The following is a 26,625-nucleotide window of genomic DNA, read 5'->3' on the forward strand; positions in this document are numbered from 1 at the left end:
AACAGTGGTTTGGTGGTGCTGAATTCTCTTAAATTTTGCTTGTCTGTAAAGGTTTTAATTTCTCCCTCGAATCTGAATGAGATCCTTGCTGGGTAGAGTAATCTTGGTTATAGGTTTTTCCCCTTTCATCACTTTAAATATGTCCTGCCACTCCCTTCTGGCTTGCAGAGTTTCTGCTGAAAGATCAGCTGTTAACCTATGGGGATTCCCTTGTATGTTATTTGTTGCTTTTCCCTTGCTGCTTTTAATATGTTTTCTTTGTATTTAATTTTTGAGTTTGATTAATATGTGTCTTGGAGTGTTTCTCCTTGGATTTATCCTGTATGGAACTCTCTGTGCTTCCTGGACTTCACTGACTATTTCTTTTCCCATGTTAGGGAAGTTTTCAACTAGAATCTCTTCAATTATTTTCTCAGCCCTTTCTTTTTCTCTTCTTCTTCTGGAACACCTATAATTCAAATGTTGGTGCATTTAATGTTGTCCCAGAAGTCTCTGAGGCTGTCCTCAGTTCTTTTCATTCTTTTTTCTTTATTCTGCTCTGCAGTAGTTATTTCCACTATTTTATCTTCCAGGCCAGTTATCCGTTCTTCTGCCTCAGTTATTCTGCTATTGATTCCTTCTAGAGAATTTTTAATTTCATTTATTGTGTTGTTCATCATTGTTTGCTTGCTCTTTAGTTCTTCTAGGTCCTTGTTAAACGTTTCTTGTATTTTCTCCATTCTATTTCCAAGATTTTGGATCATCTTTATTATCATTACTCTGAATTCTTTTCCAGGTAGACTAACTATTTCCTCTTCGTTTGGTTTGGTGGGTTTTTACCTTGCTCCTTCATCTGCTGCATATTTCTCCATCTTCTCATTTTGTTTAACTTACTGTGTTTGGGGTCTCCTTTTCACAGGCTGCAGGTTCGTAGTTCCCGTTTGTTTTGGTGTCTGCCCTCAGTGGGTGAGGTTGGTTCAGTGGCTTGTGTAGGCTTCCTGGTGGAGGGGACTGGTGCCTGTGTTCTGGTGGGTGGGGCTGGATTTTGTCTTCTGGTGGGCAGGGCTGTGTCCAGTGGTGTGTTTTGGGGTGTCTGTGAACTTAGTATGATTTTAGGCAGCCTCTCTGCTAATGGGTGGGGTTGTGTTCCTGTCTTTCTGGTTGTTTGGCATGGGGCGTCCAGCACTGGAGCTTACTGGCCGTTGTGTGGAGCTGGGTCTTAGCATTGAGACAGAGATCTCTGGGAGAGCTCTCTCCAATTGATATTATGTGGGGCTGGAAGGTCTCTGGTAGGCTAGTGTCCTGAACTTGGCTCTCCCACTTCAGAGGCTCAGGCCTGAAACCAGGCTGGAGCACCAAGACCCTGTCAGCCACATGGCTCAGAAGAAAATGGAGAAAAAAAGAAAGAAAATAAAATTAAAATAAAAAAATAATAATTAAAAAAATAAAAGAGAGCAACCAAACCAATAACCAAATCTACCAGTGATTACAAGTGCTAAAAACTAAAGTAAGTAAACATAAAAATCAGAAACAAATCAGTCGCAGATAGCAAATCCCAAGTCTACAGTTGCTCCCAAAGTCCACGGCCTCAATTTGGGGTTGATTCGTTGTCTGTTACGGTATTCCACAGATGCAGGATACATCACGTTGACCGTGGGGATTTAATCTGCTGCTCCTGAGGCTGCATGGAGCCTTGTGCAGCCTTCTCTTGTTTGTTCACACAGCTCCCGGCATAAGCTTTGGTTTTGGCCCCTCTGCGTGCAGGTCGCCCTCAGGCATCTGTTCCCACCCAGACAGGATGGGGTTGAAGCAGCGGCTGATTAGGGGGCTCTTGCTCACTCAGGCTTGGGGGAGGGAGGGGTACGGTGGTTATAATTGGAATGTGGGGCGAGCCTGTGGCGCAGAGGCCGCGTGTCGTTGCAACAGCCTGAGGCACACCATGGGTTCTCCCGGGGAACTTGTCCCTGGATCACGGGACCCTGGCAGTGGAGGGCTGCATAGGCTCCTGGGGTGTGTGTGGATAATGACCTTTGCTTGCACACAGGATTCTTGGTGGCTGAAGCAGCAGTGTTAGTGTTTCATGCCCATCTCTGGGGTCCGAGCTGATAGCCGTGGCTCGCGCCCATCTTTGGAGCTAATTTAGGCGGTGCTCTGCCTTCTGTGGGCAGACAGGGAAGGAATCCCCTCTCCTCGCACACCCCGAAACAATGGTCTCTTGCCTCTTAGGCAGGTCCAGACTTTTTCCTGGACTCCCTCCCAGCTAGCTGCAACGCACTAGCCCCCTTCAGGCTGTGTTCACGCAGCCAACCCCAGTCCTTTCCCTGGGATTTGACCTCCAAAGCCCAAGCCTCAGCTCCCAGCCCCCACCCGCCCTGGTGGGTGAGCAGACAAGCATCTCAGGCTGGTGAGTGCTTGTCGGCACTGATCCTCTGTGTGGGAATCTCTCTGCTTTGCCCTCTGCACCCCTGCTGCTGTGCTCTCCTCCATGGCTCCAAAGCTTACCCCCTCCCAGCCCCCATCTCCGCCAGTGAAGTGTCTTCCTAGTGTGTGGAAACTTTTCCTCCTTTCCAGCTCTCTCCCGGAGGTGCAGATCCCGTCCCTATTCTTTTGTCTCTGTTTTTTCTTTTGCCCTACCCAGGTACGTGGGGGATTTTCTTGCCTTTTGGGAAGTCTGAGATCTTCTGCCATCGTTCAGTAGGTGTTCTGTATGAGTTGTTCCACATGTAGATGTATTTTTGATGTATTTGTGGGGAGGAAGGTGATCTCCACGTCTTATTCCTCTGCCATCTTGAAGGTACCCTCCAAATAATTTTATACTCTTTTAAAAACAAAACCTGTTTATGTGCTAACTAGATGATTTTCCGTTAAGTCCCTACCTGAGAAACAAGTGCTATGTACTTCAAACTCCCCATGCTACAGATTGATGGCATTTTCTTAAAATTCTTCACTTTTATCGGGTTTATCTGATGTAAATATTAGGTACTGAATACCGTCCTCCCAAGTCCCAAAACCTTATTTCTGAGACCACTTCAGAATAACGATTCTAAAAGGGGAAAAACACAAGATTCAGCCTTTGTGTCTCGCAATTAAGTGAATTTCTCACGTTTCTAACAGGAAAAACAGAAACACTGTAAGACATCCATTCCCACTGGAAAGATAATTATTTGAGGAGTTTTTCCATGAATCTGGGGGAGAATCATTTGAAGAAAATTAATGCCAGGTAGTCAACTATGTTCTGGGTTGTACCTCAGGAGTCCTCCCTATTCAGAAAGGAGGCGCTGAAACTATTTCTGAAGACAAATAAACAAAAGCCATGCAGTAATGATACAAAGAATGAACACAAGGTGAGAGGGTGTGGGGTGTAGAAGGAACAGTAAGAGACCGCTCTTGGAGATCTGCTTATCTTTTCTACATTCCAGCATTTCTCCCACTTCCAATTTTGCAGAAATGAGAATCTTCCAGACAAAATTCTTGACTTTTGACCAACAGAGTTCTAGATGCTATGCAAAGCAACTCTAACTTTTCCTGTTAAATGATATTCATTGGAAAACATTTAAATACATTTATGTAACAACATGGGTATGTGGATGTATTTTTTAACTGTTTATTTCATTAAATCTAAACATAAATCAAGTAATTCTGGTGAAAATTTAGCATCCAGATAGAGATGTGCCATGTTTGAAAAATACATGTTAGATTTCAAAGATTAGTATGAAAAAAAGAAGGTAAAACAAGGCATTAGTAATTTTTATATTGATTATTGATTGGAACCAAGACACCTAAGATGAGAAAAATGCAGGTGGAACAGGTCTGGGGGGAAGATCAGGGGTTCCACTTGCAAAAAGTTGATTTGCAAATGATTATTGCACATCCAGGAAATGTCAAGGAGGTTATTCAAAGAGTTGGGGAGAGAGGTCCAGCCTAGAGATATATGTCTGGGGATCACTGGCATAGATGGTATTTAAAACCATGAAAAAAGATGAGGTCTGCAGGGAGGGGATATAAACAAAAAGGCAAAGAAGAGAAAAGACTCAGCCGTGGGGCACTCCAGCATTAAAAGGGCAAGCAAAAAATGAAGAACCAGCTAGACAGAGGAGAGAGTACTTCCAAGGAGTTAAAAGGAAAATCAAGAGTGTATCCTCCAGGCATGGTGAAGAAAGTGTACCAATGAGGAGGGACTGACTAACTGAGTCAAATGATGGGAAAAGTTCATGGAGGATGAGGACTGAGAACAGACCCTTGTATTTAGTAGGTGATGGTCAATCTCGACAGTTTCTTGTAAAGTTGATGAAACTTGGCAGGCAACCGGCAAGGGTGGGTTAACAGAGAATGTGAGGAGCGGATCTGCAGACAGCAAGTCTGGACAACTCTTACTAGTTTTTATATACAGGAGAGTAGAGAAATGGAGCCACTGCTAGCAGTGGAAGTGATATGAGGAGGGAGTGTTTTCCAAGAAAGAAGAAATAGCATGTTTATAAGCCAATGAGAATTACCTGGTAGAGAGAGGGAAACAGGTGATACAGAAGACAGAAGGGGGAATTACTAGAGTGATATCCTTGAGTATTCAAGGAAGATGGGCTCCAGTGCCAGGAAGTAGAGGGAATGGCTTTGGATAGAGCATAGAGATTTCATGTTTAGTCACAAAACAAAAGGCAGAGTATATGGCAACAGATGCAGGGCAGGTAGGCAGATGGTGGCGCGAGTCTGTGGAAGCTCCCCTCTGATGGCTCAGTTTTCTCAGTGAGAGTGGAAGCGGGGACATCGTGTAAGAGTGAGAATGAAGAGGAGGTGTGGGCGTCTGCGGAGATGGGAGCGAATGTGAAACAATCAGTGAAGAGAATGGGAGAGTGCAGGGACCAGAGAAATATCAGGCACTTTAAGGATCCATCTGACATTCCTGGCCACGTAAGACCCATCAATTGTTTGTGAGCTCTTCTCCAGCCACATTCAGCAGCTCCAATGCAAGCAGGAGGAAGCAGAGATTAGGGCTTAGCCAGTGTGTGGTTCTACCGAGTGCTGCCTGAGAGGAGCAAGTGAACTGGGGGTGCCCAAAGGATTGCCATTGGCTGGAAAAGGCAGAAGGAGAGAACCTCAAGTTTCAGGGGTCACAGACAGGAGGTCAGGAACACCGAGGGACCATTGGAATTGGAGTAAGAGAGGGAAAGGATTGGAAGATGGAGGTTGGTTATCAGAAAGCATGATGCACGAAACACATTATGAAGGGCCAGCCATAACTGGGAATGAAAACATCTATCAATGACTATGGAAGTAAGTGGTAGGGTTGGGTGGAAGTCAGAGAATTGCAGCAAAGAAGGTCAAGGAACTCCAGGATATTAACAAGATCCTCTACCTGGAGCTAAAGTCATCAAGAGCTGAGGGTAAGTGGTCCTGGAGCCCAGGGCACTGACAAACAGGATAAAGAGCATGATGGGATGAGTGCTGGTCCACCCAAGGCAGAGTTGGGTGGGGTCATGAGTGAGGAGGGGCAGGAGGGATAAGTGTTTCAAGTGTCTACTTGACCTGGTCAATGGGGAGCAGAAGGCCAGAGTCAGTATGATCGCCCAGTGTGCGGGGCTCCTACTGATGTTCACTGAGTAGGGGCGGACTTACTCCGAGGGATCGGGACACCCAGTGGTCCTCACTGAGGAGGCTGAGGATGTCCAAGGAAGCTCAGTATCGCTCAAGCCCACAAACATCTCTTGCACCTTATGATGGGGGTGGGTAAAAATTCTGGATGGGGAGGGTCTTAGTTCGAGGGCTTGACCCCCTACCTGGCCCCTTGTTTGTTCTTTCACTTTATTCCACATTAATAAGGAACCCAGAAATAAACTGCCTGACCAGTCCTTTCCAACTGCTAAATTCCTATTAATAGTAATATTATTTTATATAAAACCTCAAATAAGTATGCTTGTTATGGTTAAGGAAATAAGAGTTTATCAAAGTACAACTAATGAACAAGAAACTATAAAAATTACCACACATATTTGAAAAAGTTAATGGAAACTCAGTGGAGAGTTTAAAAGACAGAATAGACACAGCAGAGAAAAGAATTAGTGAATTGGTAGACAGGGCTGAAATAAGAAGCCGAATGCAGTACTGAGAAAGAAAGTAAAACATGGAAGAGAGCTTAAAAACACAGATGATATAGAAGGAAGGTCCCACATATCTGCTCAGAGTTTCAGGAGTAGAGAATAAAGAAAAGCAATATTCAAAGAAATAATGGCTGAGAGTTTTCCAGAACACCGATTAGACATCAAGTCTCACATTTAAAAAGTCCAGGGAATCCTGAGGGGGATGATTAAAAAGAAGCCCATTTCTACATACATTGTAGTGAAACTCAGAATAACAAATACACAGAAAAGAAACTCAAATCAGCCAGAATGAAAAGACAGATTACTACAAAAGAACAACAATCAGATTGTTAGATAAATTCTTTAAATGAAACAATGGAAATTGGAAGACAGTAGAATCATACTGTCAACAAATTGCTTACCATGTGGAAAAAAATAAATAGATGGGGTTTTAAAAAGTCTGACTAAAACACCAGACAATGTTAACATATAAATTGGGTAGAAGGGTGATCAGAGTTAAGTATAAAGTCCTTGAATTGCTCAGGAGGACAGGAATGATTGATTCAGTTTGGATTTTGTTAAGGTAAATATGTGTGCTAAAATAACCATATAATAAACACAAGAAAATAGAAATGGAGCGTAAGGCTTTTGAATAAGTGGAGGAGGGACATGTAATGTGGGGTAGGAGAGAGAATCTAAATTAATACAAAAAGAAATTAGAGTAAGTATATTAAAAGTGGGACAATGAAAGAGAAGAAAGTAAAATGATAAAATAAATCCAAATATATTAATAGTAGCACTATAAATGAACATAACTTTCACATTAAAACTTACAGGTTGGAAAAAATAAAGCAAATTTATTCTCTTTACAACAGTTTCACAAGTGGAATAAAAATATACAGAATTGTTGATGGTGAAAGGATAAGAAAATAAGATAGGCAAGTACTAAGCAAAAAAAATTGGTATAGCTCTATCCGAAACAGATTTTTTAACTTATTTATTTTTATTTTTTATTGAAGTATAGTTGATTTACAGTGGTTCAGGTGAACAGCAAAGTGATTCAGTTACACACACACACACACACACACACACACACACACACACATATTCTTTTTCAGGTTCTGGTTTATTACACGATATTGAATATAGCTCCCTGGGCTGTACAGTAGATCCTTGTTGTTTATCTGTCTATTTTATATATGGTAGTGTGTATCCATTAATCCCAAATTCCTAATTTATCCCCCCTACAACTATCCCCATTGGTAACCATAAGTTTGCTTTCTATGTCTATGAGTCTATTTCTGTTTTGTAAGTAAGTTCATTTGTTTCATTTTTTAGATTCCACATATAAGTGATATCATGTGATATTTGTCTTTCTCAGACCTAGAAACAAGGGCAGTGCTACAGATTAAGAGGGTCGTTTCATAATGACATATGCTTGACTAACCAGGAAAAAATTAAACTAGAATGCATCTAATAACATACAGCTTCAAAATATACAAAGCAAAAACTGAAAGAAGCACAAGATTAAATTGAAAATTTCACCTCTATATATTTCTCCCTCAATAACTGATTAATCAAACTTCAAAAAAATGAGGAAGGTAGATGGAAGATTTGAATAACACAATTAACTCGTTTAAGCTAATGAACATATATGGATCACTGCAAACCAGTAACTTCAAGGAAATACAGAACATTTGTGAAAACTATGTACCAGGCCATAAAACAAGTCTCAACAAATTTCAAAGAAATGGAATCATGTAGATCACATTCTCTAATCACTATTAAAATAGAAAATATTTTAAATGGAAAAAAATTTAAAATAGAAAAAATATTTTAAAATAGTAAATAGAAAATTAAAGTAGATATTATTAAAAATATTAAACTAAAATATAGAATTAAAATAGAAAAATAATTGCTACAAGGTTCTGGAAATTAAAGAATAAAATAAAAGATTACAAATAAGTCGTAAGTCAAAGAAGAAATCATCATGAAAATGTTAAAAACTCACATGTGAACAATAACAAAACACTACATATCAAAACATGTGGAATACAAATATGGCTAAAGCAACACTTGGAGGGAAAGTTATTGCACTAAATGCATACACATGAAAGAAGAAAGGCTGAAATTAAATGAGTAATCATGTAAGTTTAAGAGGTGAGAAAAAGAATAAAGCCAAAGAAAGTAGAAGGGAGGAAATAATAAGGATGAAAACAGAGATTAAGTAAAATGAAAAAGAATGACACAACCAAGAAGAGAAAGTGAAAAGTTGGTTCTCTGGAAAGTCTAAAAAGAACCTGTAACAACTCTGGTGGGATGGATCAAGAGCTAAGGAGGGAAGCGGTGGCCGCCTCTGCAGGTCTCCTCATCCCACTGGGGCATAGAAGGGACTTGGGTTTTGTACCCCAGGAGAGCCCCTGCCTTCCCAAGGAGTGTTCTTGACAACACGCGGAGCACATCTCCATGCCTCTCCCCGTGCACTGCCACTTGATCTCTCTTCTTCTGGCAGCTCTTCCATCTTTTGAGGGAAACAATTCCAACCATATCCCAGATTTGCCAGAAATGGTGTTTGGTTTTTTTTGTTTCTCATTCTCTTTGTTGCTTTTGGATCATTTATGGAAGAGAAGGGGAAATATCAGCATTACTTCGGCATCCACCATCAGCACCAGGCTGAGGGGAGGGGAACTGAGGCAGAAAGCAGGGGTGGTGGCAGTGGGAAGAGCAAGCGTAAGGTACCTGGAAGCCGTGGGAGGAAGGATTCAGATCTGGGAGCACAGAGGATGGCTGGGGGATGGCGGGCATTCAAGCACCCGGGCTGCAAGATCTGCAGTCCTGGGAGAGGCACCTGACATTCAGTGGACCGTGGAGCTGAAAGACCCACTGGCAGATTTCTAATAGATTTTAATCAAGGATTCCATTAAAACAGCATTTTAAAATTTTTCTTCTAATTAGCCATAAAAGAAAGAGACTAATCTCAAATATTCTGGTTACATGTCATTCTAGTAAATCAAAGTCCCTACTGATCAATAAATTGTTTTTCAAAGAAAGCAAAACAACAAAACCACATTTATATAACACAAACACAAAAACAGAACCTGCCAGATTTTCAGAGGCTGGAGCTGCACAAATAAAGTAAAATGATGATTGAGACAAAGGTTTTCAAGAGGAGGTTAGGAAGAGGTTTGGGGCTGGAAGCACTGCATATGCAGACTGGACTATCTTCAGAAAAAAGATAACATAAAGGGGCTTGGGTCATTTTCCTTTTCTCCAGTGATACGCAGGCTTTGAAGCCTACAAAGTGACCCTGTATACTCTGAGGTAGTTACATTTCATACCAAAATGGGAGAACCATATAGGATGACAGTTTTCTGAGCCATGAGTCAGTATGGGATTATTTGGGGACTTTGGCAAATAGCCACACTAGATCCTGGGGCCATGAGCACCTCTGTCCTGTAGGCACCCCCGTTCCTCTCTCTCATGTCTTGTGTTCTTTTCCAAAGTGTCTGCTCGGAGAGATTAAACTGTCAGCCCACAGAATGGATTTGTGCATAACAGCTGCAGATCACATATCTGTCACATCAGTGGCATTACACTGTAAATCATAGCCAAAAAAGGACTTTCCACAGAATGGTTTTCTTTCCCCAGCTGATAATATATAAATGTACACCAAAAAATTTAACTTACAATTACCTAGGAAAGGTAGTGGGGGCAAATAACACATGGTTGAATACAACACTGAAAGCAGTTTTCATACAGCATTTAGGCAGTTTCATAAAGCTCTTCTTACTCTCTTTACACAAATGCAGAATTGATTCTCAGAGTAAGTCCGAAGTGAATGAGGTTTCTGTCAGTAACGAATCCAGCCCGTCCCCAAACAAGTCCATCTTTGAGCCTTTTCCCCAATAACCTTCTGGTGGTTTCATGCTGTTCTGGTCTTAACCATCACTAGCAATTGATCACATAAGGTCATTCGCAAGAGGGTGTTAATGGTACATTATTACCTTGGACTTACACCAACCAAGGTCTTCTAAACTGTAAAAGAGAAGATGATAAAAAGGAACAATGGTCTAAGGGTAGAACCCCTGCCCTGGGTCGGGAGGCGCAGAGCTGGGTAGAGGTGCTTTTCTGGTTGTCATATGCTAACCCCGTCTTGTAGGCTGCCCTGAATAAAGGCACTATAAAATCGCTCACCTTTTACTTAAACTCTTACCAGTTCTCCTAAGCCAAGTAAATATTTACGTGATGTTTATGATTTATACACTTAATCATTCATATGATGCAAGATTCGAAATGAAAAGGTAAAAAAACCCTGAGCTTTCTAAATGAACTTAAGGATATTTATATATACACAAACACACATATGTACTTTTCACTTTAACACCTTTGTTCCTCCTTCCCTAGTATTATTGTTTCCTTAAAGTGAGATACTATGATATACACTGCTAGGGATGTTTGAGTATAACCACTTTGGGAGAAATTTGGCACCAAATGGTCAAGTTGTAAGTTTATGTAAAATATGACCCTTCAAAATTCTACTTCTGGGCATACATCCTCAAGAATTTCTTTTGCATATGCATAAATACATTTCAAAGATGTTTACTGCATACATCTAGGTAATAGCCACAGAAGAAATGTAGAAAAAATCTACAGTCCATCATGGAGGTAACAGATTAATAAAAATGGTATTTTCATATGATAGAGTAATATTTAACACTTAAAAATATGAACATAATCTATATAAACAATCTGATAGTTCTCTCAAAAACACTGAGTGATAATGCAAGTTTCATTCACAGAAAGTAAAAGAGAAACAACCCTTATGGAAAATTCTTTAGTGAAGTGGGCTATGAATAAACATGAAGGGATATTCTGTCCCACTAGAAAAGAAAAGCAAAGTAAAAAATAAGATTCTTTTTTTTCCCTTTGCCTATGAAATTGACAATGTTGATGAATAATTATGTTTATCACTAGCAAGGCATGGGGATCTGGCACACTCATACACTACCAACAGCAATATAAATTTATAGACTTTCCTGGAGGGTTATTTGGCAATATGTATCCAAAATTTAAATAAAAGTAAGTAAATTTTGACAAAGTAATTCATCCTAAGAAAATAAAAATGTGTGCAAAGATGAAGTTACAATAAAAAGTATAAAGTGCTTAATGTTTTAAAAGAATGATTTTGTTGAATAGATTATGGTATACAAATGAAATGGATTATTAGGAGGATAAAAATAATGACACAGAAGAATAATCATTGACATTAATGCTGCTTATATGTTGTTGAGTGGAAAAAAAAGATCTTAATTATATTCATCTGGTCCTTATTATTCAAGGATATCTGGTACCAGAGAAGAGTCGCTTAAAGTAAATCCACTTAAAATGGGGACCAAAAATTTACACTAAATAATGGGAAATGAAAGCATTTGATTAGCACTATATTTGAAGAAAAAGAAACAAGAAAATACATTTTATTTTCTATTTTACCAAATTTTGATAACAGTATTTTTCATAGGAAGTGATGTTTAGGATAGATCCTAAAATTCATGTTGAAGCCTAAAGGGTCAAAAATAGCCAAGACAATTTTGAACAACAAGGCTAGGAAGGGAAGATTTATTACAAAGCTTTAATAACTAAATGAAAGTGGTATTAGCTCAGGAATCACAAAAAGATTAATAGAACAGAACAGAGTTAAGAAACAGATCCAAAACTATAACCAAAATTGGTATATGACAGAGATGGCAGCAAAATAAATGCGAAAATAAATATTCATTCAATGATAATGGGGTAATGGTTTTCAATATGGAAAACATTAGATCTCTGCGTCACACAGTACAGAAATATAAACTTCAGATGAGTTTCAAGATCTAAAAGTTTTATCTCATAAAAAATGGCAATGCATAGAAAGGAAAACTTGAAAATCAAAATATATTTTTAAAAGATCTCTAAGGGAAATGCAAAGTAAAAGCAGTGAAATACATTCCACGCTTATCAGATTAATCAAAATTAAAATAACTGATTAATGTCAGACACAGCCAAAGATATTGGGATACGAAGAACTCCAAGACAGTGCTAGTGGGAGTGTTAAGTGGTACAACAGCTTCAGAGGGCCATTTGCAAAACCTAGCAGAGTTGAAGTAACATAGAGATGCTTTTTTTTGTTTTTTTTTTAACATCTTTATTGGAGTATAATTGCTTTACAATGCTGTGTTAGTTTCTGCTTTATAACAAAGTGAATCAGCTATACATATACATATATCCCCATATGTCCTCCCTCTTGTGTCTCCCTGGCACCCTCCCTATCCCACCCCTCTAGGTGGTCACAAACCACCGAGCTGATCTCTCTGTACTATGTGGCTGCTTCCCACTAGCTATCTATTTTACATTTGGTAGTGTATATATGTCCATGCCACTCTCTCACTTTGTCCCAGCTTACCCTTCCCCCTCCCCATGTCCTCAAATCCATTCTCTACATCTGCGTCTTTATTCCTGTCCTGGCCCTAGGTTCTTCAGAACCTTTTTTATTTTTTAGATTCCATATATATGTGTTAGAATACGGTATTTTTTTTCTTTCTGACTTACTTCACTCTGTATGACAGACTCTAGGTCCATCCACCTCACTACAAATAACTCAATTTCATTTCTTTTTACGGCTGAGTAATATTCCCTTGTACATATGTGCCACATCTTCTTTTTCCATTCATCTGTCAATGGACACTTAGGTTGCTACCATGTCCTGGCTATTGTAAATAGAGCTGCAATGAACACTGTGGTACATGACTCTTTTTGAATTATGGTTTTCTCAGGGTATATGCCCAGTAGTGGGATTGCTGGGTCATATGGTAATTCTATTTTTAGTTTTTTGAGGAACCTCCATACTGTTCTCCATAGTGGCTGTATCAATTTACATTCCCACCAACAGTGCAAGAGGGTTCCCTTTTCTCCACACCCTCTCCAGCATTTATTGTTTGTAGATTTTTTGATGATGGCCATTCTGACTGGTGTGAGGTGATACCTCATTGTAGTTTTGACTTGCATTTCTCTAATGATTAGTGATGTTGAGCATTCTTTCATGTGTTTGTTGGCAATCTGTATATCTTCTTTGGAGAAATGTCTATTTAGGTCTTATGCCCATTTTTGGATTGAGTTGTTTGTTTTTCTGATATTGAATAGCAAAAGCAATCTTGAGATAGAAAAACGGAGCTGGAGGAATCAGGCTCCCGGACTTCGGACAATACTACAAAGCTACAGTAATCAAAACAGTATGGTACTGGCACAAAAACAGAAATATAGATCAATGGAACAGGATAGAAAGCCCAGAGATAAACCCACGCACATATGGTCACCTTATCTTTGATAAAGGAGGCAAGAATATACAATGGAGAAAAGACAGCCTCTTCAATAAGTGGTGCTGGGAAAACTGGAAAGCTACATGTAAAAGAATGAAATTAGAACATTCCCTAACACCAGACACAACAATAAACTCAAAATGGATTAAAGACCTAAATGTAAGGCCAGACACTAAAACTCTTAGAGGAAAACATAGGCAGAACAGTATATGATATATATCACAGCAAGATCCTTTTTGACCCACCTCCTAGAGAATGGAAATAAAAACAAATGGGACCTAATGAAACTTAAAAGCTTTTGCACAGCAAAGGAAATCATAAACAAGACCAAAAAACAACCCTCAGAATGGGAGAAAATATTTGCAAATGAAGCAACTGACAAAGGATTAACCTCCAAAATTTACAAACATGAGATGTTGATGCAAGTCCTACTACTCAGTTACTCAACTTCTGGGGATATATACCTTAGACACACTCTTATACATTTCTACAAGATCCTATCAAGGATATTCCTTGCAATTTTTTTGTAATAGCAAAAGGTAAAAATGTCATTTTGACCTTCAGTGGGGAATTAACTCTGGAATATTAAATAAACAAAGACTACAGTAAAATGAATCACCTAGATCTACAATTATCAACATATGTCAAAAACCAATGTTGCGTGAAAAAAGCAAATCACAAAAATCAGTGGCAAGCCTCCATTTACGTAACAATTTTTATAATGTATCTGTTTACTGTTTAGTCTTTTACATGTCATTTTATTAAAAGGTGTATACCATTAGCCCTCTATGCATTTCCCCCTTCCACCCTTCAATCTTCCAGGTAAACATAAAGTTGTTCTGAGAGTTGTTCTTTCTTTTTTTTATTGAAGTATAGTTGATTTACAATGTTGTATTCATTTCAGATGTACAACAGAGTGATTCTGTTATACATACATATATATATATTCTTTTTCAGATTCTTTTCCATTATAGGTTATTACAAGATATTGAATATAGTTCCCTGTGCTATACAGTAGTAGATCTTTGTTGTTTATCTATTTTATATATAGTAGTGTGTATCTGTTGATCCCAAATTCCTAATTTATCTCCCCCGTGCCCACTTTCTCCTTTGGTAACCATAAGCTTGTGTTCTATATCTGTGACTCTATTTCCATTTACATAAAATTTTAAACACAAAATGAGACTACACATTCTGATGGGCATACACTCAGCCCCAATGTTATAGGCTGCATGGACTCAACCCCAAATTCTCATCCTTCACTGTCTGGATTTCCCTCTTGTTCAGCAGAGAATTTTCTATTTATGGCAATCACAGATTTCGACTCAAGTAGCTACTACATGTACTGTGCTATACTAGGTCTCAGGGAGGACAAAAGAATTACGCAAGACTCCTTGCACCCTGCAGAGGGTACAACTCAGCTAGGGAAGCCATCTGAGAGACTGGCTCTCAGTCCCACTCTGGCTCACATAGTATGTAAACTTAAGAGTGCTTAATTGTCAAGGCCCAGTTCCTTCATCTATAAAATGGGAAAGTCACCCTCCTCCTGTTTAGAACATTAAATGAATATATATATATATATAGTGTCCAGCATATGCAAACACTCAACACTCTCAGCAATCAAAGGCATGGCAGCCATAACACGAATACAAACTTCTAAACAGTGTCTCAGACACACTGACAGTTAAAAGGTGATGGACGGGAGAAGGGCACTGGATGGGTCTGCTTAGCCCTCTCCACAGCTGGATATAACACTCCCACCCCTGGTGGTTTCCCCTGTGACTTGGCCCCCTCTCTGTGGAACACAGGGCATTTCTTCTAGCAACAGTTTGGCTACACCCAGGTCTATTTATTCTTCCAAGTTCACCATGAACAGTGCTCTGTGAAGAGAGCTACCTGCCTCAGGAAAGAGAATTCCTTCTCTCACACCTTTGGAAGGATTCTGAGGTAAAATGAGACCAAAAGGATCATAACAGACCTAAGCTAGCTTTTCGGTTAACCTCTTTAGAATCCCAAGGACATACCACAGCTCCATATTATTAAAGAGAAGGCAATGGTGTCTCAGCTCCATTCACCTCCAACATATACCCGCCTCTAACCCGCAAGCCTCCCTCCTCAAAAGCTGGGATAGGGTTCTATCCGTGGACTTCGTAGCAGGCACCAGAGGGGAGGCCTGCCTCCCAGACACTGGAAAAACCACAGTGTTTGGAAATCACTTTTGGAGATACTGAGCTGTTGAATTTTATTCCTGGGACTCCTTCCCGAGGACTTGGGAAAGGATAGTGGGTATTTCAGTTATCCAGCCAACGTGGCGCCACCATGTGGCAACAGCACAAACAGCTCATAATTCGCTCAGCCTTAAAATTCTGTGATTCTCTACCAATTTTTAAGTTTGAGGAATTCAAAATACTTCTATTTTTATATGTCAAATGAAGAATTCACTCATGTCTTTTCTTCATTCATATTTTATTATCACACTATTTCAGATTTGCATTATTTAAATACACTCTATGAATAGACCAGCCTCCAATGTCAGCAATGTTATATCTGGGGTTGGGCTTGTTACATCACGCAAGAACTGATGATCAGATTTTCGGGGGACAACCAGATCTGGACAACTCCGCCCAGATCTTAAGACCAAATGCTTCCTTCTAGCTTTCTGGACTGGCTTAGGTATAACTACCTTTGGTTTGCATATATAAAAAAGTGAAAAACATCAAGCAGTTTCATTTTAGCTTTGAAACTAAAATGATAAATAATAAGAGTAACAAAAAATAAAACTCACCTGACAAAACTAAACAGGATGTTGGTTACCCTCAGGGGAGGGGGGGGTGATAGTGCCTGTAGGGGGTAATTGGGAGGCTGGGAATATTCTAGGTCTTAATCTGGCCACTTGTTACTTGTGTGTTCAGTTTGTGAAAATCCATTGAGGGCACACTTCAGATCTGTGCAATTTTCTGGGATGATGTTATAACTCAAAGGTCTGACCAGTCAGTCAACCCTCCTTAACTTGCCTTTGAGACAAACACAATAATAACCAGGAAGGCAAAAAGAGGGGCATGCCTAGTTCTTCTCTACAAGGTATTTCAGTCTGTGTATCAATTGCTCTAAGGGCCATGGCCACAGATGAACTCTCCTTCTGTCTCTCTAGACAGGGAGGAAGGAGACAGGACACAGTCGATACCACCGTTAGCTTAATTGCTGAAGGTGGTTAACAGTTTACTTTCTCAGATCCTGGAGCAGACAGTTCCCCCTCCTCCTCCACACACAAAACCTAGACCACAGAGAGAACCTGCCACAAAGAGATACACACCATCTCCACAGAGACAAGCCCCCCCCACACAGACACACTGCCCCACCACCAGACACAATCCCCAACTCCACAGAGACAGCCCCCAGCCCCATAAAGACAGCTAGCTTTCAGCCCACAAAGACAAACCACAGATGTGATGGCTGGGGTGGGGGTAATTAGGAGAGATGGGGCTGCCCATGGGCAGGCAAGGAACATCAACAGGAAGATGGAAAATAATATTTTCAAAGTCTTACCAAACTAAATTTGTTTGGAAAGAGGGAGTTTTAGACCTGAGAATACAGTCCCAAAGTTGCTGTGAAAATATATTTAAATCACCCCCATTTCCACCCACAGCTCAGGTCCCATCTCTTGGACCATTGTCCTCTACTTTCACATCTGTCACGTACCCTGAACCCCAACTGCCTTCGGAAGACTAAAAGCAGGGATTATTCCATTTTATAGATTTGAAAAGTTGAGGGTCAAAGATGTTTGTCAGACATCACAAAACTATCTAAGTGGTCATCTCATCCCTGAGTTGGGGGGAGGGAGGCTGAGTTGGAGGGGCAGGGTGATAATGCCAAAAGAGGAGGGGCGACCCTCTCCCCAGGCCAAAACTCTGAGAACCGCCCACAGCCCCACAGGAGCTACCTCAAAGGACCTGGAGTAAATGACTCACGTCTGGTGACATTCACACACATTCTGGGACTGGATTCCACCTTCCCCTGGGAAAGTGGGAAACCTCCAGGTCAAGGGGTCAGGAGTGGAGCGGGCAGAAATAAAGCCAGACTTAAGGCATTTTCTAAGATCAGATAGGAGCCAAGCCCAGAGCTTACTGCTTCTCTTAGGAAGTCCCTGGGCCCAAAGTGGTGTGTGCAGTCCGAGTCTCTCGGATACTTACTTATCCTTGGGGACAGGGCTTATTTGGGAGAAGGAAACGGAACAGGACTGATCCAAGAGCAGGCACCTAGCAAACTCCCCTACCCTGCGGAGACATAAGTAAATTAAGTGACGGGGAATGGGAGGGATGCTGCAAATGTTGCAGGTCCCGGGGTTCCCAATGAGGAACCGCTCCGCTCCGCGCTCCCTGAAGATACCCCGCGGCTACATCCAAACCTCTGAAGGGTACCTTAGAATCGGCTCCCGACCTCACCAAAAAGCAGCGGAGCTGGAGGGGAGGGAGCAGGAAGGAGGAGACCAGGACGAAGCTGAAGTGAGCACCTCACACCCCGCAACAGCCGCTCCTCCCCAGGCAGTCCTAGAACCCGGCCAGAAGCTATCGACTCCGGTTCTTAGTCCTGCGCACCGGCCGTGACCTTGAACGAGTCCCTGATTAGTCCCATTTTACAGAAATTAAGAGTGGGAAAGAATCAAGTCCGTCGCGCTGGGTTGCTCCGGGCACTTACCTGATGGTTTAAGGCGCCCCGCCGGCGCGCCAGGAGCGTAGTGGGTGCGCGGTGAACCGCAGCCCAATATCTACGCGGCCAGTGGAATCGCAAACCGCGAAGGAAACGCAGAGCTGAGCTCGGACCCCGGCAGCGGGAGAAAGGGGCGGTTCCGATTCTGCGACGACCCCCTAGCAAGTTCGATGTCCCCCCAAGACCCTCCGCAGAGGTGGACTGGCAGTGCCTCAGGGCCCTGGCTCAGGACGCGCACGGGGTGTACGGGGACACGAGAGACACCTCCATACACCCACCCCCGAAGTTGCGGCAACGTACGGGGGAGAGTGGCGCAAAGCTGCCGGAGGGGAGGGGACAGTACTCACACGGGCTGGCCGGGCTGGAGCAGGTCGGTGACCGGGGTCATCGATGGCGGCAGGGGTCATCGATGGCGGCCGCTCTCAGGCCACCGCGCCTCGGGAAGCCTGGGGCACCTGCCGCAAAGCGCCGCGTGGATTAGGAAGCAGCGAGCAGCAAGGCAGGGGCACGGGGCGGTAGGCGCGCCAGATCTGAGCTGCAGCGCTGCGGCGGCTCGGCCGCCAGAAACGTAGCCGCAGCGGGAGCCCAGAGCGGGCGCGGGAGGCGGGAGCGCGACAGCGGCAGCGGCTGCGAGGGAAGCGCCCGCGCCGCAGGCAGCCAGGGCCAGCGTGGACGCAGCCCCTGCAGACACCTGCCGGCCGGGGCGACGACCAATCAGAGGCGCCCGGAGCGGGGGCGAGTGCCGGACACCCGGTGGGAGGGGGGCGCGCGCTCTCGCCCGTGCTGGGGCCGGGGGCGCCTGCCCGGCGGGCTTCTCAGGCCCTCCCCTCCGCGCGCGCAGGCGGCCCGCGCGGGAGGGGCGGGGCGCGGCGCGGCAGGGGGCGGGGCTGGGGCTGAGCGCGCCAGGGACGGAGACCCGCGCCCGGCGCTCGGCTCTAGCTTGAGGCGCAGTGTGGTGACGAGGCCCCGGCCCCGGGGTAGCCAGATGAGCCCTCAAGTCATTACCAGCTTTGAAGTAAGGGTTTTTCTTCCCTGCCCCTGCGCCCCGGGCGCCCGGACCCTTCCTGACAGCCGAATGCCTGGTAACCCGAATCCGGGGCCGGCCTGGCTTCCGGAGTGTGGGCGCCCTCCCTCCCCAGCCTCACCGAAGCCGGCGTGTCTCCAAAGACAGCTCTTCCTCACTTCATAGTGCCTGGGTATTTAAAGTCACCGTGGTGACCCATCCCTTGGTCTGGGTTCCTTTCGTCCTCTCCTGAATTTACTGCGCTAACGACACTCCTTCGTTCAACACACATTGACTGGTTTCGCTCTTGGCTCAGAGAGCTGGATCTCCCAGGCTACTGCTCTCCCAAGTGTCCCAAAGCCCCCGTCGCTGCCGCACCGCAGGACTAGTGAGCCCGCGCTGTCACAAGGACGCCCAAAGATTGCTGCCAGTGAGGACCGCATTCGGGCTCTTGCCTGGAGTTCCGGGTCTCGGAAGAAGGACTGGGAGTTGAAAGGTTCCCCTTCAGGCCAGCGCTTCATTGTGCGTTTGCATCCGTGAGGACACAGGGCCCAGAATCTTTCTAAAACGGACTGCCTCAGCCCTAACAACTCGACTGTGGAAGCACATTATCAGTTTTCGCTGCAGGACGGAAGTCGCGCCATCGGAATACAGCTATGTGGGTGATTCCTAAAACCCTGGGAACCGTCTCTCAGGACCATGGATTGAGGCTGTTCTCTCCGTGTAAATTTGCGCAGTAGAAATGGACGGTTCATTTGCTGATCTGTCGGCAGCAGCCAAAAAAGCAAAAACAAAAAAACATTTAAGAAGGGAACTTGGAAGGTAAAGAGTTGATTTCTCTAAAGATCTGGTTTCCTTTCAAGGCGATTTTATTATCCACAAATTGGTTAAAGTGGAAGAAAGTTTGTGTTTTGTTTCTATTTTATTTACATTCAATTTTAACTTTATTTGTCTGTGCTTGATTAACATTGGCAGTGGTACGAAAATTTAAAAGTGCAAATGAATACACGGTTAGCAAGTCTCCCTGCCACCCTTGTCTCCCAGCCTCTCAATTTCTCTTCTGGAGGCAACCATTGCTTTTCACCTTCGTGCGTACCCTCCTAGAGAGAATCTACAACCAAATGTATTTCTCTAATATTCTTATTTTTACCTTTTGTTATACAAAATGGTAGGTCTAACTTCAGGCACAGATGGATTCAGGGGCTCTCAAGTGACGTCAGAAGTATCAATAGAACTGGAATCTCAGCCCCCACCTTGTCTTTCTTCCTCCCTCCCCCTTCCCTCCTCTCTTCCTCCTCCTCTCCTCTCTGCTTTCCTCTGTGGGCTTCATTGTTAAGCTGACTTACTCCATGGTGGCCCCTCCAGCTTCAGGCTTGTCTTCTCAGTGGTTAGGATCCAAGAATGAGGCAGTCTTTTCTTTCCCAGCATGCAAATTAAATTGCCCAAGAAGACTTATTTGCCCTCTTTCAGTCATCCTTTACCCCGTGAGCAGTCTGAGACTTGGGTATTCTGATTGTTTGCAAGGTCAGTGAGATGGACACAGTGGTGGAAGTAAGTTCGCCCAAATGTTTGCAGGTAGTTCATGACTGGTCATTGCTAAGCCACATGTAAATGCTCGTGTTCATTCATGTCCAGACACTGTGAAGACCTTTGCTTTTGCAGCTCGATCCCAGGCCATCAGGGTGAAGTTTGGCATGTAGAATGTGAAAGGATTACTCTCCACATGTGGCCTGCCAGTGGCTGCATCATGACAAAAATGGGGACGGGGTTCAAAGGTTATTTGACATCATACAGGTGTTTGCAAAACTGACCTAATATATAAATTTACCTCTTTACAGACTCAGAATTAAGGTCCTAACATCTTCCCTAAGTTATAAACATTTTAAAAGAAAGACAAATAAATACAGAATAGTTCAATGATTTGGGCAAGTTCACAAATAAAACAGGAAGAAAGTACAGATGGAAATCCAGAGACATTATGAGTCAGAAAGAGCCCCAGCTCCCTATCTGTCATCCTTTAGGTCAGAAACAGGCTTTTGTTCTTCACCTGAGCTATTATTCATTTTTTTTAACATTCCCCATGAAAAGTTTTGCACTTGAAGCTGATTTGGGTAACAATGAGCTGACAACAAGATGACCTAAAATGCTCCCTCCACGATTACTCCATCCTGAGCTGTCATCCAGCAAAATTTTACCGAGTTCCAGCAATATCTACCCCTTCTTTGGCCCCTCATGAGTCACAGGCTGTGCTTGCTTTTCCATTTTCTGCGTGATCTTGACCACTGTAAGAGTTTTAATGGATCCTTCCTTTGTCAAGAAGAGCTCATTGACTTTTGTGCACCAAGGAAATGTATCGGGTCTTCTTTTATTTTATTATTTATTTATTTAGGCTGTGCTGGGTCTTAGTGGTGGAATGCGGGATCTTTAGTTGAGGCATTCGAACTCTTAGTTGCAGCATGCATGCAGGATCTAGTTCCCTGACCAGGGATCAGACCCGGGCCCCATGCATTGGGAGCGCGGAATCTTACCAACTGGACCACCAGGGAAGTCCCTTGTGTTTTCTTTTAAAATGTGACTCAGACAGTCTGTTTCTTAGCCATAAGATTGACGAATTTATACTGGCAGGAAAAGGACATGTCTCAGGAGGATTCTGGGTAGAATTAAAAGAGCATTAATCACAAGACTGGGGTGCCAGTCTGACCTTACCATTTCCTGTCTGTGTGACCTTGGGCAAGTTACTTAACTTTGTTGAATCCCAGATTCCCTACATGTAAAATATGGTGTAATCCTCTCCATTGCCCTTTATTGTTATTAATTGATACAATGCATGTGAAATTGCTTTGCACATAATGAGATTTAATATATGTTAGTTATCTAAAAATTACAATTTTTATCCTGAAAAATGGACTTATAAGGGAAATTTCTATGCCATTTTGTGGCATTCTCTGGCATAGAAGTGGTGAGACCTTCACCCACTACTTCCCTATCAGCTGAAACATAATATCTGATTTTTAAAAAAATGTATCTCTCCCTCTTCCATGCCACTTAGCACTTCTTATGTAATATTTGGGTACATCTCCAGTCTTCCCAGCTAGACTGGAAATGTGTTGAAATTGGGACCACATCACATCCTTGTTTCCTATGGGCACCTGGAACATTATCTTGATAAATTGTAGATATCCAATAATTGTGTGTTAAATGAAAAGTAAATGGGTAAAAGGAAAAATTGAAAAATTGGACCTCATCAAAATTTTTAAAAACAGTTGTTCTGTGAAAGACCCTATTAAGAGGATGGAAAGACAAATGATATATTGGGGAATATATTTTCAAATAACATCCAACAAAGGACTTGTATCTAGAATATATAAAGAACTCTCAACATTCAACAGTATAACCCCCCAAACAAGCCAATTAGAAAATGGGCAAAAGACATCAAGAGATATTTCACCAAAGAGTATATACAGCTGGCAAATAAGCACAGGAAAAGATGCTCAACATTATTAGGAAAATGTAAATTAGAACTATAATGAGATATCACTACATACCTATCAGAACGGGTAAGATAAAAAACACCAAATGCTGGGGAAAAGACAGAGAAACAGTATCACTTATGCATTGCTGGTGGGAATGTAAAATGGTGCAACCACTCTGGAAAATACTTTGGCTGGGTTTTTTTAAACGAAAATCAGATCTACCATACAACCCAGCAATTGTACTTTGGGCATTTATCCTAGAGAAATGAAAACTTACATTCACACAAAAACTTGTACAAGCCAATTCACACACAGCCCTACCATGAGACAGCAAAAGAGGAGAGGACCACGACACACATCTAGTTTGCCTGTTGAATGAGGAAACAAGATGGACCTCACTGGATTAAGTAAACACTCATGTCTTTGGACAACTCAAGGCGGGGGAAATCTTCAAAATGGAAATCCTGGATTTTCTGCTCTTCAGCAGGATGAATTAGAAAAATAAAAGACATATGACCAAATGTGTATCTCAAATTATGAAACAGATCATACTGGACTAAATAGTAATAGAAATGCAGAGAAAAGAATTTATTGTTTCTAGTATCTACAGTATTTTTCTATTTTTTAGAACTATTTCCATTTTTTAGAACAATTAATATTTTATTATACAGCTATTTGTTTCCTACAAAATAACAGCTTTTAAAAAGCTTTGCTGCTTTCTGCAATAAAGTGGATTCTATCTTGGAAGGACAATGTAGATGTAATAATAGAAACTTTGTCATTACACTGACTAGGGCATCTAATAAGGGATCCTGATGCTGCTGAGAGATGATGATAATAACGGTATTATTTTATAGGGCATATAGGTGACTACTGACTTACAGAGTCTTGAGTTGTGACTCTCTCCTGTTACGATTTTTCTTACTATAAATCGGGTCCCTACAATAAAGCCCAGACTTGGTAATAACCTCTATAGCCAAATCAGATACACTGCTTCTCTGAATCCCAAACCAGTTCAAATCCTTGGCAGCCGACTCAGACTGCAGCTGTGCTAAGGATTAATAAAATTAGCAGTAATACCCAGAAACTTAGGGCCCTGTGTGTGAGTGTGCATCTCCTTCATAACAATCCTCAAACCCTGGGGCTTGGTTTAATTATCTTGATCTTATTCACTGAGGCTTAGCAATAACGTTGCTATTGACATGGCGAAGTCAGGCATCACCAAAGAAAAGGAAATAGATGAGGCTGCCCTGTTTCCCTCTGCCTGATCCTCCCTACCCTGCTCTGCATTTTCATTATTCCATAGCATTTGTCACCCTTTAACACACTATTAACTTCCTTATTCTGTTTCCTATTTATTGTTTGTCTTCCCCCACTGGAACATAAGCTATGGGAGAGCAGAGTTCTTTGTTTTGTTCACAGGTATCTCCAAGTGCCTTGGACAGAGCCTAGCACAAAGGAAGTGCTGGATGAATACGTATTGAATGAATGAAGATGCCAGAGAAAATTTACACCACCATTTACAATTCAAAGATGTTCAGAGGCTTTCGTGTGTGCTGAATATTCATACTGGTATTTTTTCATCAGGTGACCGGAATTTTCATGTATTCTAAAGTTCCTTCAAGAAGTGAAGAATCTCTGTGCTCTTTGCAATGATATTACCAGTTCATTGAGGATATTCCTCCGCTCAGCAATCCCCCCCTCCACCAGCACCACCACCTTTAAGAAAGAGCCAAGAGGCCTCTGGCTCCGGGAGACAGAAAAGTGGATTTTACGTGGAACATAAAAATCTAAGTAAGGGTGTGGGAAAGGAGAATATAATGTAGGGGAAGTTTCTACTCTGTAGGAAGAGAGGAAAAAAGGAAGGAGCACTCTCTCTTCCAGGAGAGGAAGAGAATAATTTGGAAGGAATGTGAGTACCCTGGAAAGACACTACTTCGTTCTCCCAAGAATCCAGGACTAAATCGTTTCTTGGTCCTTTCAGAAATGTGGAAGGGTGGTGAGAAAATGGAAGCAAAAGAGCATTTGAAGTGGACCCTGAATGCAGAAGGGGCTAGTAGAGTTGAGCCCCTGAGAGACTGAATACACAAATGGACAGCAGCCAGACCATATATGGCAACAGGACTCTGACCCAAGACCTCTCCAGCAACCAGCTCAGGAAGACAGACCACATCTTCTGCAGCAATCAGCCCTTAGTGGACTTGGCCAGTGGCTACCAGCTTCCTTATTTTTTTTGTCCCTGTTTCCAATTAAGACTAAGTAGAGAATGCCAAATATGCTCCCAAACCAATCACATAGGCTGCTTTTCTAGTTAACCTACCTCCAGCTTCCCCCTGCCGACAGCCTCCAATCAGAGCATGAGTGAAGGCTTCCCTCTTTTTCATTATAAAGCTTTCCTAGTCCCCTGCTTGCCTTTGAGTTTGTGCCAAACACAAACTCTAAATAAAAAGCTTCTGTTTGTTCTCATTTGGTGGTCTTCATTTATTTCCATAGTTTTCCTAAAGGTCCCACCAAGACATTCCGCATTGCTTACGACTGCAGACCCCAGCCTTCAACCAGGCTCGATACCCACAGGAGCCACATGTGGCTTGTCAAGTGCTCACCAACACTGCAAGTCAGCCCTGGGTCTGGACTCCACCCTCTCTGTGTTGAATTCCTCAGCTATTTGTTCTCGGTTTTGTTATTGGTCCCCATTTGTTTGGCATCCTTGGAGGAATCAGGTCATTCTTTTCCAATCCATTTTGCTCTCTGTTTTGCGTAGTGTCGTCTAAAAGTGTCCTATGGAGGACAATCACAGGGGAGAACACAGGCATAGGACCTATAAGCTTAAATTTGTGGTTCTCACTAAACCAGAGTCCAATTAAACAAATTTTGCCAAGTTACCAATAAAACTAGGTGAGGTTCTCTTTCTATAATATTTGTTTGTTCTGAGAGCTTGGCTCTTATCCCAAGAGGATGTTCTCTTTGGTTTTCCACCTGCCTGGAGGTGCCAATTGTCAGACCTGCGATCAGAGGCAGCCAACCATCAGGCTGGGAGTCCGAGATACAAAGTGCATATGCATCACTTTGGATTCACTGTTGCCTGCTCTCAAGGATCATCTAAGTCTCAGTCCTCTCCCCCTCGTCCAGGAGAAGCTCCTCCTTTCTACCTGAACTCTTGTTAACAATCCTAATTCTTGTAACTATTGATCTAAATAGCATGACTTCAGTGATGATTTGGATCTTCAGTAGCCACTCTGGGAACATTTGACTTGAACAAAATTGTTCATTTGAGAAGCATCTTAGAAAATAAAGGGACTAAGATTTCTCAGTTTTAATGGGCAGCATTTTTTCATGCAGAAGCCTCCAAATGAAATTCTGATCAAAAAACTGCCTCACTGAAAGATCCTTTGACCAAAGTTAAATAGCAACCTGACAAACTTAAGCAACAACAAGCTAGACTCATTTCCTGAATAAATTCTCCCTCTTTGTCCTTCAGTTGCCTCCCTATATCCAGCTCTCCCACTATCCCCCATTTTTAAAATAAATTTATTTATTTATTTTTGGCTGTGTTGGGTCTTCGTTGCTGCGCATGGGCTTTCAGGGGCTACTCTTCCTTGCGGCGTGCGTGCTTTTCATTGCGGATTGCAGTGTCTTCTCTTGTGGCTGAGTACAGGCTCTAGGCACGCGGGCTTCAGTAGTTGTGTCTCGTGGGCTCTAGAGTGCAGGCTCAGTAGTTGTGGCACACAGGCTTAGTTGCTCCGCAGCATGTGGGATCTTCCCGGACCAGGGATCGATCCCATGTACCCTGCACTGGCAGGTGGATTCTTAACCACTGCGCCACCAGGGAAGTCCCCCACTTCCCCCTTATCCTTCTGATCTCTTTCCTTCTACACTTCTGTCAACTCCTCCCTCTTCATTCCCTCGTCCAGATCTCCTACCTTTTCCTACTAACTCTCCTAAAACCTCGTATACCAATTTTTTCTAAAAATCCATCCCTCCCATGAGTCAGGTATGCCTTGGGCCTGAGCTGAATTAACAGTTATAATTCAGAATTTCTC

At 42.5% G+C, this 26,625-nt stretch overlaps 1 protein-coding gene across 1 annotated transcript in view; it reads right to left on the bottom strand.

The window, feature by feature from the left end:
- Nucleotides 1–18,710, bottom strand: part of MYRIP (myosin VIIA and Rab interacting protein) — a 221,144-nt gene extending 202,434 nt beyond the window's left edge. The window contains exon 1 of the mRNA XM_029241812.1: nt 18,457–18,710. The gene's annotated coding sequence lies outside the window, so the exon portion shown is untranslated. The remainder of the gene's footprint in view (nt 1–18,456) is intronic.
- Nucleotides 18,711–26,625: the final 7,915 nt, after the last annotated feature.

This window comes from Monodon monoceros, unplaced genomic scaffold (assembly GCF_005190385.1).
Source record: "Monodon monoceros isolate NGI ecotype Baffin Bay Population unplaced genomic scaffold, NGI_Narwhal_1 Super_Scaffold_3, whole genome shotgun sequence".
Taxonomy (NCBI): Eukaryota; Metazoa; Chordata; class Mammalia; order Artiodactyla; family Monodontidae; genus Monodon; species Monodon monoceros.